The sequence below is a fragment of the Centropristis striata genome, chromosome 17 (assembly GCF_030273125.1).
Source record: "Centropristis striata isolate RG_2023a ecotype Rhode Island chromosome 17, C.striata_1.0, whole genome shotgun sequence".
Lineage (NCBI taxonomy): Eukaryota > Metazoa > Chordata > Actinopteri > Perciformes > Serranidae > Centropristis > Centropristis striata.
Genome location: NC_081533.1, coordinates 22,161,751 through 22,179,052, shown reverse-complemented (window position 1 = coordinate 22,179,052; position 17,302 = coordinate 22,161,751). Strand labels below are relative to the sequence as shown.

At 41.5% G+C, this 17,302-nt stretch overlaps 1 protein-coding gene across 3 annotated transcripts in view; it reads right to left on the bottom strand.

Moving 5' to 3' along the window:
• The window catches only part of LOC131989117 (protein phosphatase 3 catalytic subunit alpha), a 74,643-nt gene that overhangs the window by 45,786 nt on the left and 11,555 nt on the right, over positions 1-17,302 (bottom strand). The window lies entirely within an intron of this gene.

Sequence of the window (17,302 nt, the reverse complement as noted above, 5' to 3'; positions counted from 1 at the left end):
GAGACAATTACCAGATTGCTGCTATGATCTGTGAGTCATTCAGATTTCAATATTTATAACAGACCCACACAGTTTCTAGTTTGCTTGGCAATATTCATAGCAAAAGACAAAATGAAGCACGGAATAAAATGTTTTTAACAACATAAAAAGCCTTTCATATAAGCTTTATTTTGCAGTGTTTAATATGTAACCATTTCTATATTTAAGCATGTGCAGTTTTTTGTGCTCAGAAGAAGAGAGACATTATCTTCACTGTGACATGCATTTAATTATTTGTCAGTCACGATTATTTAAAAGAGTAAAATTATGTTTATCTCTGAAAGTCTTTAAAGGCATCATGCAAATTAGACTAACCGAATCCACAACAAATCTCTGTTAGTGTCAATTTAATTAGTGGCTTATAAAGGATAGCTTTTCACAGAAATCTAATGTGCTCTAGCAATTTTAGATACAACAGAGGCAGTCAAAAGCCAGAATCCTGTCTCCACGCATATTAATCTAAAACGGTGAACTTTCAGTTTAATCACAGCACAAAAAAAATAGATGAACATTTTAATGCAAATGGCCCAATGAGTCTTTAGACAGACTTCAAATGGAACACGTGGTTTTGAGACAAAAGAACAGAAACCCCACAATGCAATTCTTTAAAATGGACCTCATGTCAGTGCCATTTAGCAGCTGTCTTCAAACAGGTGAAAAGAAACTTCAGATTTTTTTAATGAAACCATTATTTAAAGGTGCTTTTAGTGGCCAAAACAAAAGCCTAGTCTGTGAATATTTCCATTTTAAACCCCCTGATGAGCATATTTCTTCCTGACAGCAGAGAGCACAAAACACTTTTTAATTCAGTGGCTAAAAAGCAAGACATGCTCTTAATTAACGTCCACTTGCAGACTTTGCACATAGCACAGCAGTCTGACTAATGCATTCAGCCAGTGTGTGTGTGTGTGTGTGTGTGTGTGTGTGTGTGTGTGTGTGTTTGTGTTAACATCCATCCTTCCCAAAGGTGACATCAGAGGTAATCAGAACTGTACTTTATCTGTGTCACACTGTGCTTAGAGACAGACGATATTTGGGAACTCAACTGCAGTATTTAAAGCTTTCTAGCAGGTGTGTGTTGAAATTGCAGATTGACTGGACTTGCAGATTTGTACCCTGAATATTTTCAGCATGACTATGTCTTCAACAGTCTAAATAACCAGGGTACAAGGCCATTTGACTGATCTGATGATACGTTTCTCGACACTGGTTCTAAAATATAATGCACAATCCACTTTAACAAACTCTAACATTACTCTAAGCCAACAGCTATTTTTTGCCCTTTCCTGCTATCACCATCTGCATGCTTAAAACCAAAATGATCAGCATGGGCTCCTAACGCAAACTATGTTCAAGCCAAATAAATACTCGATGTGCTCAAAACAATCTTTTAAAACAATATCAGCCTAATGTCTCCAGTAGTTATCTGGGGCATTCAGAAATAGAGAGATAGAATTACCCAAGGCCCCAGGTCGGCCTCCCCTGAGCACCTGCTGTGCAACTCTAGCCCGAGGCCAGGGCCTCTGGGCTTTTGACTTAAACGACGACACCACACTGGCCCCTGAGAGGCTGCAGACATACAGTGTGAACACTCGTGTGAACTGTTATGAACCTGTTTTCGAGGCATTTTCTTCCCTGAAGAGAATAACGACAAGCTAGGTCAAGAAATTGCAATAGAATGTGCCCTTGGATTATTCAGAGCAACAGTATGAGAGACTAAATATTATTGGTATCGATTTGAGCTGGCTTTCATAATAAACTTATTGTAAATGTGTTTAACTGTCAGATAAGGAGAGAAGGTATTTTTTTAGAGGAATAATTTAGTCCACATTGTTGGCCAATTAAGCATTACTGCAATGACAGGTAAATTCCCAAGGCAGTCTACTACAACAATGCTCTTCTGGAATACAAACTTTATGAGACTAAAGCAAGTTATTTTACACTTTCTTAAAAAAAACATGTGTCTGTGTGGAAAAGTAGCTGGTAGAAGCATGCAATGTTTGAAGTCCATTTTTAATGTAAGTCAACAGGAGAGTGACCTTACTTCTGACTTGATTTTGACTATGAACAATCATATTTTTTGTTATAAAAAAGAAAATATTCCTACTAAGTGGGTTACATAGTTAATGAAAATGAATATCCCACTAATATTCCCATTTGTATTTAGTCATGCATATTCCAGTATGATAACTGGAATGGTGTTTATTATGTCAAAATATGGTCATGTGGAATGGCTGGAGACAATTTTTCCATGTGTCCCTGTGTGTTTGCCTGAAAATTGAGATGCATTTTCCAAATCACTGAATATACTGTATGTCCAAAGATTCCTCCTAAATCCAGAATAATTTCGGGAAATACTATAATCAGAGTCCCAATGTGTGATATTCAAACAGAATATGCTGGTTACATGACCTGCTGAAACCCATAATATTGTAATATTCTGAATAACATATTAACTAATTAGTATATTAATGTAAATCTTAATGTAGCCAATGAGATTGAGATCATTTTTGCAGAAGACTGGTGTTCCCACTAACACTGCAGCAGTTGGTACCATCTGAGTGGCTGTGGATTTCGACCACATCGTCCAGCTCCCACTGAAGTGACAAATCATAACACATCCTAAAATTCAAACATTAAAAGAATAACATTATTCTTTAATAGAAATAACCCATGTGAAAGCTGTAGTTGTTGGCACACTGGCATCCTTTCAACACATCAACCTTCCATTTCCTACGGTCATGACAATGGAAACACTGTGAACTTTCCCCCTGTGGAATTTCTAACAGCACTCTTATTAAAAGGAGTAACACCCACCTCTGCCAAAACATTACGTGACACATTGTAATGGTAGGTTCTACACTCTAAAGAAAAAGGCGTTACCCCTCAAAAAAGTCCTAAGCTAAGAAAGAAGCACAGTATTCATGGCAACATTTTTCTTCGTCATTGTAGTCATTAATCGTTGAAATAAAAGCAGAAAACAGGCATAAATAAATAGCATAATCTCAACCATTTTCCTCCCAAACAGCACTATCAGAACATTTGCATACAGTAATTGTTTATTGTTGAAATAACCCTCTGCATCTCTCCTCAGATGTAGCTTGATAGCTGTTAGAGCATAAACTGACCTGAGGCTATCTGCCTGAAACCCAAGTATGACTCAAAAATGGTCTCCATTAGCCGGTCGCTTTTGCCTTCATTAATTTTACCATTTCTCTGTTCCCTCTGTTATGTAACCGGGAAATTGCACTGCAACCTCGAATCTCGCTTCAGAGAAAAATGAGAAGAGAGTGAGAGAGGGTCAGAGATGATGAAAAAAACAAATGTGCAGTCTGATTTAACCTACCCTGGTAATTTGTCTCAGATTAGCATTGTAATTTCCAAGATACAAATTAAAGCCATCCATCAGCCATGAGGTTTAAAGACTACTAGACCACTAAACCTCTGAATGTCTGCAGGGTGTGTTAAATAAACTTGAAAGTTTATCTAATAAAAGTGTAGTATCTTGTGTTGGTCAGCCAGGTTCATAGCATAATTTAATGATTTCCTTCTTTGGTGGATTGGTGCAGAGTCTTGAACCCACAAAGCTTTGGATCATCAACCCCAGCAGCTAACTCTGTTCATGCAACATTCGTGAGGAGAATAATTATCCCAGAGCATAGCAGACATTCAGGTGTAATTCTTGAGAAATCTGCAATGCTGAGCGCAGTGCATCTGCAACTGCTGAGAAGCAGTGGGAACACGGGCAGCTTGAAATGTTCAGGTTGGTGTAGTTCAGAGCTAATGCGATCTCTCTGAGGAATGAGACAGCGGGAGATGCGCAGTCATATGGTGCTGGACAGATCAGCTTAATTGGAGAAAGTGAGACAGACTGTTGCAGAGCTCACCGAGCAGCCCCTGGCTTCATTTAGTGAAGAACATGGAGTGCAACTGTGATTCTGAACTGGCAGCACAGATGTCAACAATTCCTGTATATCATCTTCCTTCTTAGCCCTGTCAGCTGTCTGAGAGTTGTTAGTGCTACACCTTACATTATAAATAAAAATACAGAATACAAAGCAAAAACCTACTTCCTAACAGCAAAACATGTCTGCACTGTGTTCTATATTAAATCAGAAATACTTTAAGGAGTGCTTTTATTGACATTATACAGCTCCACTAACTCAACATGCCAGTTTATTGTCATCAACTGCACAGCAATGCCTCTAGCAAACATTGGCTGTGCTGCCCCAGACAGTCATGAAGAGCAAGCTATCTGCTAATATATGCTTCTGTATTAAGTCAGCACTGTCCAAGCTCTGTTGGGACTGTGGCCAATGAGTGGGCATTGATAAAACAAATGAATTCCTTTAAAAGCGTACAGATTCAGCAGACTGCTTGGCGAGCAGAGCAACAACTTATGATAAATTCTTACAATTCCAGGGCCAGAAACCTTAAATCCTGCGATGCACAGCATCTTTCCATCAGATGCCGAATTGAGCCCCAAGATAGAAGTTGCTGACGGTGCATGATGCAGCGGGATCCCTCGCAGAGTGTGGGCGAGACTCAGGTTGTCACTGCCCACCACAAACCCTCCGCCCCTTCCACCAGACAAGCCACCGCACCAGCAATTTTCCTCCCTTAAGACTCAGCATGACCAGTGGAAATCTCAGCATGACCAACAGGGAGCTGAGGCAGAACAAAGACTCCAGAACTATGTGCCAGTGCAACAAAGGTCAGTTCATACGAAGCATAGAATACCAGAAGTAATTTGACTGAATGGTCAGACGTTATTATGCAAAAGCAGTGAGGTGTCTGATCGTGATGCTGATCTATGACTTTACTTCCTTACTCGTACAAAACAGCAGTCCTTATTCCCCCGATCCATTTGCCCGTTTGAATGCTGGTGCTGTGCTCTTTGTCCTCAGGCAAGGTAAGTGGCTGGCAGCACTAGCAAGATCTCTGTGTAATGAATCAAGTGGAACCTCACTATCTGATCAAATGGTACATAAATACGAGTGCCAGGTAAGACGGATTATGACGCAACAGGCCCCTTGGCACAGACATGTGAAAGCCCCTCCATAACTCCTACACAGGAGCAACACACATAGACTGAAAGAGACACAAAACTATGACAAATCGTGTCATTTGTGGTTGTTTTGCATGTCTATATGTACATGTTGTGTTATTCTGTGTCTTTTGGTCTTTGTTTCTTAAGTATTTGTGGTAGTTCCATCTCTTTTTGTGGTCAATCTGTGTCTATTTGTGGTCATTTTTGTATTCCCTTGTGGTGGTTTTGCATCTCTTTGTGGTCATTCTGCATCTTTCTATGTTCGTTATGTGTCTCTTTGTAGTTATTTTTTTTTAATCTCTTTGTGGTCTGCATGTCTCTGTGGTCGTTCTGCATTTATTTTGGTCAATCTGTATCCGTTTGTGGTCTTTTGGTCTTTGTTTCGTATGTATTTGTGGTAGTTCCATCGCTTTTTGTGGTCATTCTTCATCTTTCAATGGTCGTTCTGTGTCTCTTTGTAGTTAGTTTTTATGTCTTTGTGGTCTTTCTGCATCACTTTGTGGTCATTCTGCATCTCTTTATGGTCATTCTGTGTCTCTTTGTGGTTGTTTAGCATCTCTTTGCAGATGAAGACCAGTGGGCCCTGAGCCTTCGCCCAGCAGGTCGTTTAGTTATCCATCCAGAGGTAAGACACAATCAAAGTGGTGTGGCATGCAGCATTTTTTTTCAATAGGCAACATACAAAAAGAATAAATCCCCCCCCCCCCCCCACGCAGATCGACAAATGTGTAATTATGCTTCAGAATAAAAGTACAATGGAGCTACACTATATGCATGAGATGAATCTGCTATTGACTGTCCAGAAATGAAAAAAATTCAATCACACTCAGACTTTTTTATCCAGTTGGAAGCCTTTTAGTGATGAAGCATCCACTGCGTGTGGTGTATGCACAGAGGACGGCTGCCAAGTGTTCAATAGGGCACCAAGAGTGTGCAAGTCACTCTCCACTGATAGCCAGGGTTTGTTAATTAAATTACATAACGACATTCAATTAGAGTGGGATATGTTTAGGAGTCCAGGATGAACAGAATGCATGAGCTTCCGTGGGCGGTAGGAAACACTGTACATCAGGAAGCACCTCAACTTCAAATGTCATCTGTCGCAGTTTCATTGCTTCATTATTACACCACCAGAGTCCATTCGGAAGCTGATTACCTGACATGCATAATGCAAAAGATATGGCTATCTTTGCTGACAACAAAGAACTGCAGTAGCTGAACCATATAACGCATTATATCGCGGGGTAATAAATTATTTGCAGTATGATCTACCTCACACACCGGATACACCAGCGTGATGTTTCCATATCAGGTATGAAATTGGCAACTGCACCTTGCTCTACAACCCATCTAGAACGCCTAGAAGATGTCAATCAATAATTCACAAGTCCGTTGAAATAATGCATTCCTTACATACAATTAACACAATAGAAATTCCAGTTGCAGAATGACAACAACAGTACACAAAACAAATGGGTATTATAATATTTCAATTATTAAAACATTATATTAGAGAGGCTGACATGTGAATATAAAGATGAGTCTTAAGCAAAGTAATCATAAAATGGGAATTAAACCCAACAAAACCAACCATTTTCCTCTTAATAAGAGTCCACTGAAAAAAACCCTTCCCTGAGTAAAAAAATACGTCCTTTTCCACATTTAGTATCATTCACAAAAGCAATCTTGTGTGCCTTAATGGGAAGTGAAAAATGAAATCTTTTCTTTCAGGTAGCCCTTTAGTAATTAGTAACTGAATGACCACTTGTCTGGATGGAGAGGGCACAGTTTAAGCTGTTGGATAATTCTAGAAAAGTAAGAGTTACCAAGCCGGTTCCATTACTGAACTGACTCAACAGGACAGCTGAATCCATAAACCTAGTATATGCAATGTGATGCTGTACAGCAAAGATATTATGTTATACGAAGATGTATTAAAATGGAAGTCAACCTATAGAACATATAAGCCCCCATCTGGCGACCGAGGACAGACCAGAGATTTAAAAGGACGGCAGGCTTTAGGGCTGATGGTGAAAAGGTCATTTATAAATTGGCGTGAACCTCTTTACCATGCATTAGCAGGGATAGAAGCCAGCCCTGAACGAAACGCTTAATAGAGCACAGCTTTGAAGCTCAGTGCTTTAGAGTCTGCCGAATATATCTGCGCAGTATGTGAATGGAGTGGTTACCTCTATGGTTGATGCAGGAAGGAGAGCAGAGCCAATGGCACTCATCTTCCCAGAGACAGAGAGAAAGCGAGAGAAAAGGAAGAGGTAGGAAAAGAACCCTTGGCCACTGAGCAGAACTGTCAACAAAGACTCAGGGGGCCTGTATCAAAGATATCCTGTCATGAAGACAAGTAATGCTACAGAGCCCAGCAGGTATTAAGGATAACACATTTAATCATTTGTACATAAATTATCAATCGTTCATTGGAATTAATAATTTGTACTCTTGCACAACTTAATTTGCTCCCTGTAATTAATAATTCATGCCCTAAAATTACCAAATTGAGACTTCAAATTACTCAATTAATTTCCTTTAGATTAATAGCGCACTCTGCTTCTACAGTTGTGGAGCTACATTGGATGGTGTTTCTGCACTCCTTGCACTGTTTGCTGGTGAGTTCAGGCTACATGGAACATGAATGTTGCTGTGTAATGCATTGAAAAATAAACTAATGTGCTACTTGGCTGTATAAGTTTGTTTTCCGATACTTATTCTTTGCATGAAAAAAGTGTGATCATCCCACTATTTATTTTGTGGAATAACATAGTTTGTTTTCTTTAAATACATATGAAGCTACTCTTATGCACTTATGTGTGCATATATGCTCTGAATGTTGCCCCTGATACTTGCTACAAATTAGAGGCACTAAAATATTTGTTTGTACTGACACGTACACATTGAAAGTGTTGAAAACATATATCAAATTTCTGCACATTTTCAATACTTCAGTCAACAGCCTGTGATCAACTAATTGTCGCTTTAATGACCATAACATTCATTAAAAGCTACCACTGGACTATTACTGTACTTCAAAGAGTTGCTGGCCATCATCATCTGCTGCAGCGGTATAAGCTTTTTACACTGCATCAACAAACAGGAGAGATATTAGATACAAGTGAGTAAAAGGGGTTGCCAGGGAAACAGCGATGTAGAGTCTCAGTCTTAATCTTTCATCCATCAAAATATTGGCTTAAAAATGAGTCGCCGGCAGCATGTTAGATTCTGTACTGACGTGATCCAAGGCTGGAAATCTCAGCAGAAGCCTCATCATACATATTCCACTGTCACATGCTTAGAAAAGTAGCAGGATGTGGTGAACACAAATAAAAGGAGTGTGATGGTGCATCTGACATGACAGCTGTTCACTGCAATAACATGTGTGGCTGTCTCCACAGAGGTTCCCATCAATGACAGTTATCTAGAGATCCTCATTATTAAGAAAGACAGGTCGAACACTAAACAAGCCAGCAAAACACCCAAGACCTGCATCCATCCTTCCATGGCTGCCTGGGTTATCAAAGACAATCAAGCTCTGACAGGAAATAGCCCATAGCAGAGTGTGAGAGATCCAGGCGACAGCTATGTGAGAGTGAGTGACAGGCAAACGTTAATCCTGCTGCTGGCTCAACAGATTTTAGATGAGAGATGTAGAAAGCGTTAGCAGCAGCAGGTGATCAAAATGCACCGCTGCTCAGACATTACTCTGACTAAGTCCCTGATTAATTAGTGAGGTTAGGACTGAGGCGTGGGAGGCTGGCGTGGGTGAATGCAGGGATGGATAAATGTATGTATGTAAGGATGGATAGATGGGAGTAGGCGGCTGATGCTGCGGTGGGGGGAGGATGGGCATTTTCTAAGGGATGTCCCTGCATTGGTTTTCTGGGGGGTGGTGGGGCGTGTGGCGAGCCATCAATGTAGCAGCCGATCAATGACACAGTGAGAGGCCGGCAGGGACCTGGATCACGGCTGGCAAATGACTACAGTGATTTGGAGCTGGAGTGGGGAAGGCTCAGTCAGGGAGAGTGAAAAGATCAGTCAATGAAATAAAAATACATCAAGGGTCAGGATAAAACAAAAAAAAAAGTGTGTTGGGGAAAGAGCACATGTCAATCTCAGAAACGATCCACTCTCTGGTTCACAGTCACTGATGGGATGTCTCTAAAGATTTACTGTTCTCACACAACTTATAGTCTACAGCAAATTATTAGCCATGCCCTGACCACAGACAGTCAACTCAGTCCACTGTCTAGAAAACAATATTAAATATTGACACTATGAAAGAGCTATAATTCCTTTCCAGGCAAAAAGGTAGTATTAAGCAGACTGGTCTCCCCTCAAACGAAAAAGTGGCCGACTTTCACCCAGGAGAATGCGGTTCGTGTCCCGTGTGCAAACAAAAAGTAAATTACATTTTACATAAGATTCCGTAGCTCATGGTTTGTGAATCACGTTTTTCACGAAACTTACGTGGCTCAAGTGGTGAATCCCTAAAACCTATAGTGCATCCAACTTTTAATACTGACACACAGTATGCCATTATAATGTCTATATGCTGACACATATCAAAACAAAACTACACTAACCTTTCCAAGAAATATGAAGACTTTGGCAAATTTAAGTTACCGCTTCAAGGATGGAAGTGCATGTTAACATTGGTGCAATTGGTATCACTTTCAGTGTTGGCTTTGTGTGCTTGGAGACATTTTTTCAAAAGACCACCCCAACTTTGTGTACTGGCTTGATTCAAGAAACTGGGCTGATGTATAAATAGCTCTGTGTAATAAGACTAGATATATAAAAAGTGTTAGAAAGAAAAAGTTTCAATTTCAATTCAGGTAAAGGCACCAAAAAAAGACCAGAGAAAAAAAGTTAAAACCTTAGGTATACAACAGTCAAAGTAATTTTAACATGTCAGTTACAACTAGTTAGAAGCTATGATAAAAGGGCTGGACTGGACATAGTTAAATTGAATTATTGAATGACATTACAAGTTTAGGCAATGCTGTGTGTAAGGTGTTAATGGCCATCAGATTTGCACAAAAAAAGATCAATCTCAATGTCAAACACTTTGCAGGTTTCCAGGTTTTGCAGAGATGTTAACACTCTCTGGCATTTCCTCTGAAAGCCACTCTGACAGGCCCTGAAGAAGACATTCCCTGCTAGCTTTGCAGTGCTGAGGCCTGCCCCCCCCCCCTCCTCATCCTCCTCCTCCACAATGCCGTGACACAGGATTAGCTTTCATTAGAGAAGGCGCTGTAATCAGCTTTGGAGCATAGCAGAGACGGAACAATGGAGGAGGCTGAAAGGATCTGGAAGACGGGGTGCTATGGGTGCATGCTCGGCTGTATGCAAGCTATTCCCCCAAATGGAACCTGTGGCACAGACAGTTTTATAGCCACACTTATCTGCATATTCCCCTGTGTTATGTACTACGCCTAAAAGACTGCTATCATGACAAACAGCATAAATGCAAAGTGCTAATTGCCTCACTTGTCATTTTAGGGCTCTGACACAACAAGCAGACTCAGCTATAAAGGCAATGTGGAGTGCAATAGTTTTTGCTGCAACAATTTAGCATTTGCCAACCCTTATTAGCAGTCTACAAGCAATGAGAGAGAAAGCTTTATGACTGTCTGTTCAGACCAGTGGATCTGTGATTTCATCTATTTAGTCTGATTTATCCTTAATTGCACCCGTTCAAGCATGACCATCAGCTAACACTGATACAAAGCAAAGCAATGAGTAGAATGTAAGCTCACTCGGTCAACTGGCTACTCTTTGTTCTGAGAAACTGCACAAAGTGTTCTACCAAAAGAAAAAATCAATACTGTCAGAATGCAAATGCGACAACTGATCACAACTATAAACTGTCACAAATCAAACTGAAGTGCGTTGAGCTATCATAAGATCTGTGCTATCATGTGTCTGGTCTTGGTCACGATGGTGGCATCTTCCTGCGGGGGCTTCAGGGCTACAATTTCAACCTTTGCTTCAGATGGGAAACAGAAAGGTCAGGCAGCTAAGGAGGGATTGGTGGGTGTGTTTGGATTCCAGTCTGAACAAAAAACCTGGCCCGACACGTGCACAGAACCACCTTTGTGCGAGTCCTCCACCACTCTCCATCATGCTGTCAACTGGCGCTTGTATAGGGAAGGACTGACGACACAGGTCTATCGAGAACATATGTCCCCACTAACCCTAGAGAGCTTCGCCAGAGTGCAGGCAGCCACTTTACAAAGCGTTCTTGTTGGTGGCTTGTTCTATGAGTGTGTAGTGACAGGCAGACGGGAGGCTGGACACGACACAGATCCGCTGTTGCAGTTCAGTTAAGGTTGCAGTCGTTGTCAAAACACCAAAAATTTTTACTTCAAAAGCTTGACTCCTTAGTTGAACACGTGAAACTCAATACTATAATGATACCATGACAGAGAAGTAAAAATATATTGCTGTGCTACCACAATTAAACTGGACAGCTTTGCAGCAACATTTGCAGAACTGCTTTGAAATGCTGGTTGGTCATAAAATAGTCAGCTCTATAAGTGAATTAGTTGTACGTTTTGCACCTGGGATTCGTTTTGAAACAGATTTTTTTCCTGTTATATCTATTTTTCTTTCTGCTACAGTCTACTGTCAAGAGCTATATTGTGGCTCCTTCTTTTCCAGCCCCTTTTAAATATTTCAATCCACACATGTAAACCCTCTGGAGAGAACACTGAATGGGAATTTCAGCTGGCAGAACATATTTGCTGCAAGCATCAAGAAGTATTATGTCTTGTTCATGGAGCAATACACTGTGTAAAAAATGAATAAATCTAGTATAACATCCACGTATAATACCTTAAACTAGGAATGCCATGAGATGAGAAATGATGCCAAAATCCCTAAAACATGACAGTACTGCAATAATTTAAACATTTTTTTTCAGCATTGAACAGCCCCCCCCCCCCCCAGCTAATATAGGTAGTAAGACAAACAAGTTGCGTATTGCACAGTCGTCACTGCAACTTTCACTCAGCTGTGCACTGGATGTGTATGTTTTCATGTTACAAAGCCCTGACCTCTGTGAAAAAGAGCAAAGTTACTGTCACACTGAGCTGAAATTAGAACATTGTCATTGTCATGTCAGGAATTATTCATTAAGGATTCTACAGTATTGACAATGCCCTTACTGAAGTACACAGTAGTCTTCTTATCATGATATTGAATTGGGTATCAAGAATCGTGGAACTTCACTGGTATTGGTATTGACTCCTACATATCTGGTATTGAGAGATCCCTACCATAAACAGTATGATGATATGACTGACACCTACCACAGGTCAAACCCTGATCCAAGTTGTGCTACCACATCTCAACTAACGACTTAGAAATCTAGACGGATAATAATGATATGACTCCTGACTTAATAAAGTATTATCTAATACAATACAATATATTATGCATATCAATAGAAAACTGTTGTTACGTTGCAGAAACTCCAACTGACTTCAGTGTTTTCTGTACTCATTCACAGCTTGCCTCTGAGATAATATGCCTCAACAGGCGTGATCGCACCTCCCAAGGAGGGCTCGTTGGCAGCAGAGATGTTGGCATTTCTAGAATGCAATTACTAGACGCATACAGAGGGGATGAGGCCAGTCTATATTTGCAGCCCCACACTTGGTAAACGGAGTGTACAAGACTGGAGGCTGACCCAAAAAAACTGTGCCTGAACTGTAGATAACACTCCTCATCATTAATTAACCCCCGTACCTTACTCCTGTCAGCTGCGGAGGTTACCTGCATGACTTGAAAGTGAATACCTCCCTTCTACTATCACAATGATCTGTGAACTGGGGCAAACCCTCCCATCCATACTAGAATAGCCCCACTGCCTATGTGAAATGGCATTCCTCCATGCTGTGTCAAAAAAACAAGGGAGGGTCAGAAATGGCAAGCTAGAAGCTAACAAATATACACATATACATCTACAAAAATTCTCATTCAGAAGTGTACCAAGGGATTCTAAGATCTAATATTGTAACAAGCATCTTTCTGCTATCAAATATTTGTGTCCAAGAGATCCATGGTTGAGTTTCATTTCTGGCACACTGACTATGCTTTTTGTGAGGGACAGGTGGTGAGGCAATGGGATGGCGCAGCCAGCCACCTCCTCCCACCTCTTGCCAAGACAACAAGGCCCCTAAGAGTCCCCTTCCTTTGCCATCGCTTCCTTTCCCCCCTTGCCCACGCCCACCTCTCAAGCCCATATTTGTATCTAGGCCATGACTGCGCGGGTGTGGTGGGTTCTCCTGCCAGCAGGGGAACCTGACTGCCAAGAAAGAAAAGCAAAAAAAAAAAAAACGACACAGGGCTAGGATACGAGGGAGGGAGGGCAACAAAGGAATTACTTCTCTAAAGACCAAAGGAATTCTGAGTCAGCAAGCGATATAACTTCACACCAACCACACGCACACACGCTCCTTGTCTCGCCATTCCCAGACCCCTGCAGGAGCTCTATATATCAGGAGAAGCTGTGACGGAACCCCTGAAGTAGCTGCTATTATGCAACTCTTCTGGGCTAAAAGTGACTGTAAAGTAAATCATCCTTCTCTGCCACCAGGCTGACCTCCATACTGCAGAAAAAGCACTTTCAAAATTCACTATCGGAGTATTATGCTGAAGGCACCATCTGTGCAGGCTTTACTAGCAGCCGCGAGATTAAAGGCAGTTAAAGCATCACATTCGAAAGCCGTCTCTGCAGTCAGCGTCCAATCAAAGATAAGCGGTGTAAGTAAGGGTCAGGGCTGCGATAAAACTCTCCATGCTGCCGGATCCTGTGGGTCAAGCAGTAGTGGACTGCCGAGGTCATGCCCCTGATGCCTTAGGGCCAAACAGGCCTTCTATAGGGGTCACATGTCCTTGAGGATCAGGTCAGCGAGCAAGTGCAGGACTCAGAAAGGGACACTTGACAGCTTGACTGCCTGAAGGGAGTCTCCACTGCCAGACTCCTGTGCTGCGGTCAAAGGCCTGCTGCACTGCCTTTGCTGTCCAGACATACAGAGCTTTCCATAAGCGCCGGCTGTCAGCCAAACAGCCCACTACTCAGTCAAATGCAGCTGGCTACTGTATTGGGCTGTATTATTTTCAATTCTAATAAAATTGTTTTGATTCACTTGCGATTCACTACAGCGTGTACATTAATTCCAGCATGGTGATAGAGAAAAATGCCCATTTGTTTGTATCAGTTCCTCTGTGTGTGTGTGTGTGTGTGTGTGTGTGTGTGTGTGTGTGTGTGTGTGTGTGTGTGTGTGTGTGTGTGTGTGTGTGCAATGTATTTTCCACACAGGCCGTTCAGGATTGTTCGAAACACACTGTTGCATATGCTGTTCTGTAGCCATGAGCTAACATTAGCGAACAATTACCGTTATGAGTATGTTTAATTTGCCACCACAGACAAGTTCACGAACATCACTACAACAAGCGCAATAAGAGCATATTAAAGTGTTAACAGAGTCCACCACAGAATTAACAAGAAAGCTGTCAAAACATGATTCCTTAAATAAGACATATTTACAATGTATATGATGGAAAGTGGCATTAGAATGTGCAAGAGGCCACCAAACTTTTTGCAAAATTTTTCTCCCCCCTTGCTGGCTACTTTTCCATAATGTCTGGCTACTCAATGTCCAAGTGGAAAGCCCTGTACAGATGTTTTTACATTTATAGACCAGATACTGTAGCTCATCTCTTTTTAAATTTCTATACTTATGTAAACTTTCAAAGACATTCCCACTTTTCTTCACAGTTTGTTGGGAATGTCTGCAGGATGACAAAAAAAAACAAACAGAAAACAAATTCTATAATCAATGCATCAGTTTAAAATATTGATGCCAAGACATTTTCAGCGACAACATCATTGATTGGATACACCGTCAAAGAGCGGCAATATTAATCCTCATCTTACTTGTGGGGCAGTCCTTATTGTTGAGCTCTGCTGAACATGAAGGAAAGTTGTATTGGATGATGGGATTTTATCTCTGACATCTTTAAAACCATTTCCTTCACTAAATGCAAACAGAGACACAAAAGCATAAGCGGCCATATATCCGTTAAGTACAGCGTTGATTTCTAGATACTTCTTCTTACTTTCAAAGCTCTTCATCACCTAGCACCTCCGTACCTTTCTGATCTCCTTCACGCCTACACACCCTCCAGGACCCTCCGATCCTCCTTCTCCATGCTCTTCACTACTCCTCCTGCCCGCCTCTCTTCAATGGGGTCCAGAGCTTTTAGCCGTGCAGCCCCCCGTCTCTGGAACTCTCTCCCACAAACCATGCGCGACATTACGTCTCTCCCCCTTCAAATTACAGCTCAAGACTCACTTGTTCAGATTAGCCTTTTCTGTTTGGCCTTGCCATCTTAATTTCTGCTCTGTTTGTTGTTTTTATGTAGTTGTTTGTTTTTATGTAGCGGATTGTGTTTTGTTTTTATCGAGTGTTTTTTGCTCTGTTTGTAAGGTGGCCTTGAGTGATGTGAAAGGCGGCCATAAATAAAATGTATTATTATTATTTTTATTATTATATATGCTGGCAGCTCATTGTAAAACACACACTATAATCATTTATTTATTTCATCAAAACCAAATAGGTTTTATAAAGACATCCAATGCAGGGCTGCAGCCTAATACTGCGGGTGCATAGCTCTGTACTATATACACCATCTGTTAGGCTGAAAAGAAGTCCCTGCCCTCTTAACTGCAGTCTCCAAAACAGACAGTACTCAACAAATGTTTAACACAGCTTACAACTACTGTCTGCCAACGTTACTGTTATGAAGTGTTTGAGATTGAAAAAAAACATGGATTTGGTCTGGTGGAGGGGGAATGCTAAATTGATTTGACTCTTGCCAATTGCTGCCGAAGTGCTGGCTTAAAATCACTTGGAGATACACTATCTGCAGGCTGACCGGCAGATTTGTACCTCGATTTGGCCGTCCCCAAGGCTTGCCACATTCCTCCAGGGGGATCGGATTACATTCTATACAGGGAGACGGGCCTGAAGCATTATGGGTGTTTTGGTCTTACAACATGGGTCTGACACAGTTGAGCAGCAGTATGAGCAAGTGAGTGTGCAAAAAGGAATGAAAAGAAATGCTGAATGAATGGCAGACGGTGGCCTAGAGGAAGCATTGTAGTCATGGTTGAAAGCAGGGATGGTAGAACCGCAGCTAAAACTAAACAGAGGAAAAAGACAAGAAATATGTTGTTGGAGCGCAGGCTGGAATACATGACAGAGAGACAGAAAATAGTTGAGCCAGTGAAAAAGAAAATAATCGGCCTTGTGTAGTATGTCTCACATTTTTACAGGACAGAAAAAAAGACAGTGCTGACTGTAAGTAACTGTCGAGCCCCGGTAGAAATGCTGTCAAAGCCATCGTGCTCTGTAGTCTTCTTGAGACTGTGTGTCATGGACATAGCCGTACTTGTGTTCACAGCAGTAACTGTGCGCCAGTGAGCTTGTGTGTCACTCCTCAGCCATGCCAGTTTCTGTGGGGGCTGGGCCACTATTAAAGGCTTGCATGGTATAGCAAAGCAACCAACAAGCTGCCAAAGACAGCTAGCGAGCGAGCGAGCGTGTGTGTGCGTGTGTGTAGGACTGGGGTGTGACAACAGCATTAATTACCAACAATGGGCCCACATCTTGGGCTCAAGAGCTAACACAGACTCGAGATTAGCTTGTTGAAGCAACATGTCTCCCACAGTTTCATGATTCAGTTTCACACAACAAAATCTAATTCAGCAGAATGGGAGGCTCCCGCTACTTCCTGGTGTTTGACGTTCTTTCATTTCTCAACACACGTATGAAAACACATGGACGCGTGTATGGACATGCACAACAATGACAGCTAACAAGTGCATCAACCACAGCCTGAGAAACAGGATATCTCTGCATGAAATCAATAAAGCAAAAAAGCAAACTGCTTATAAGTGGCAGGCCCACTTCACAGCGAAAAGATACAACAGGAGTCCATGAGGCCTCTCTCCACTGCTAATGGTCCGATAGGGAGCGGGACGGCATTAAAGCTCAAATGATAGGTCATTGTAATGTATGGCTCCCCAGCGTGGTTTGGACAGGCACAAAATCAATCGGAGCCCTGGGACACACTAACCTCTCCACAATCTGGCTAACAGAGGCACACTGTGAGCTCAGACTGATGAGATAT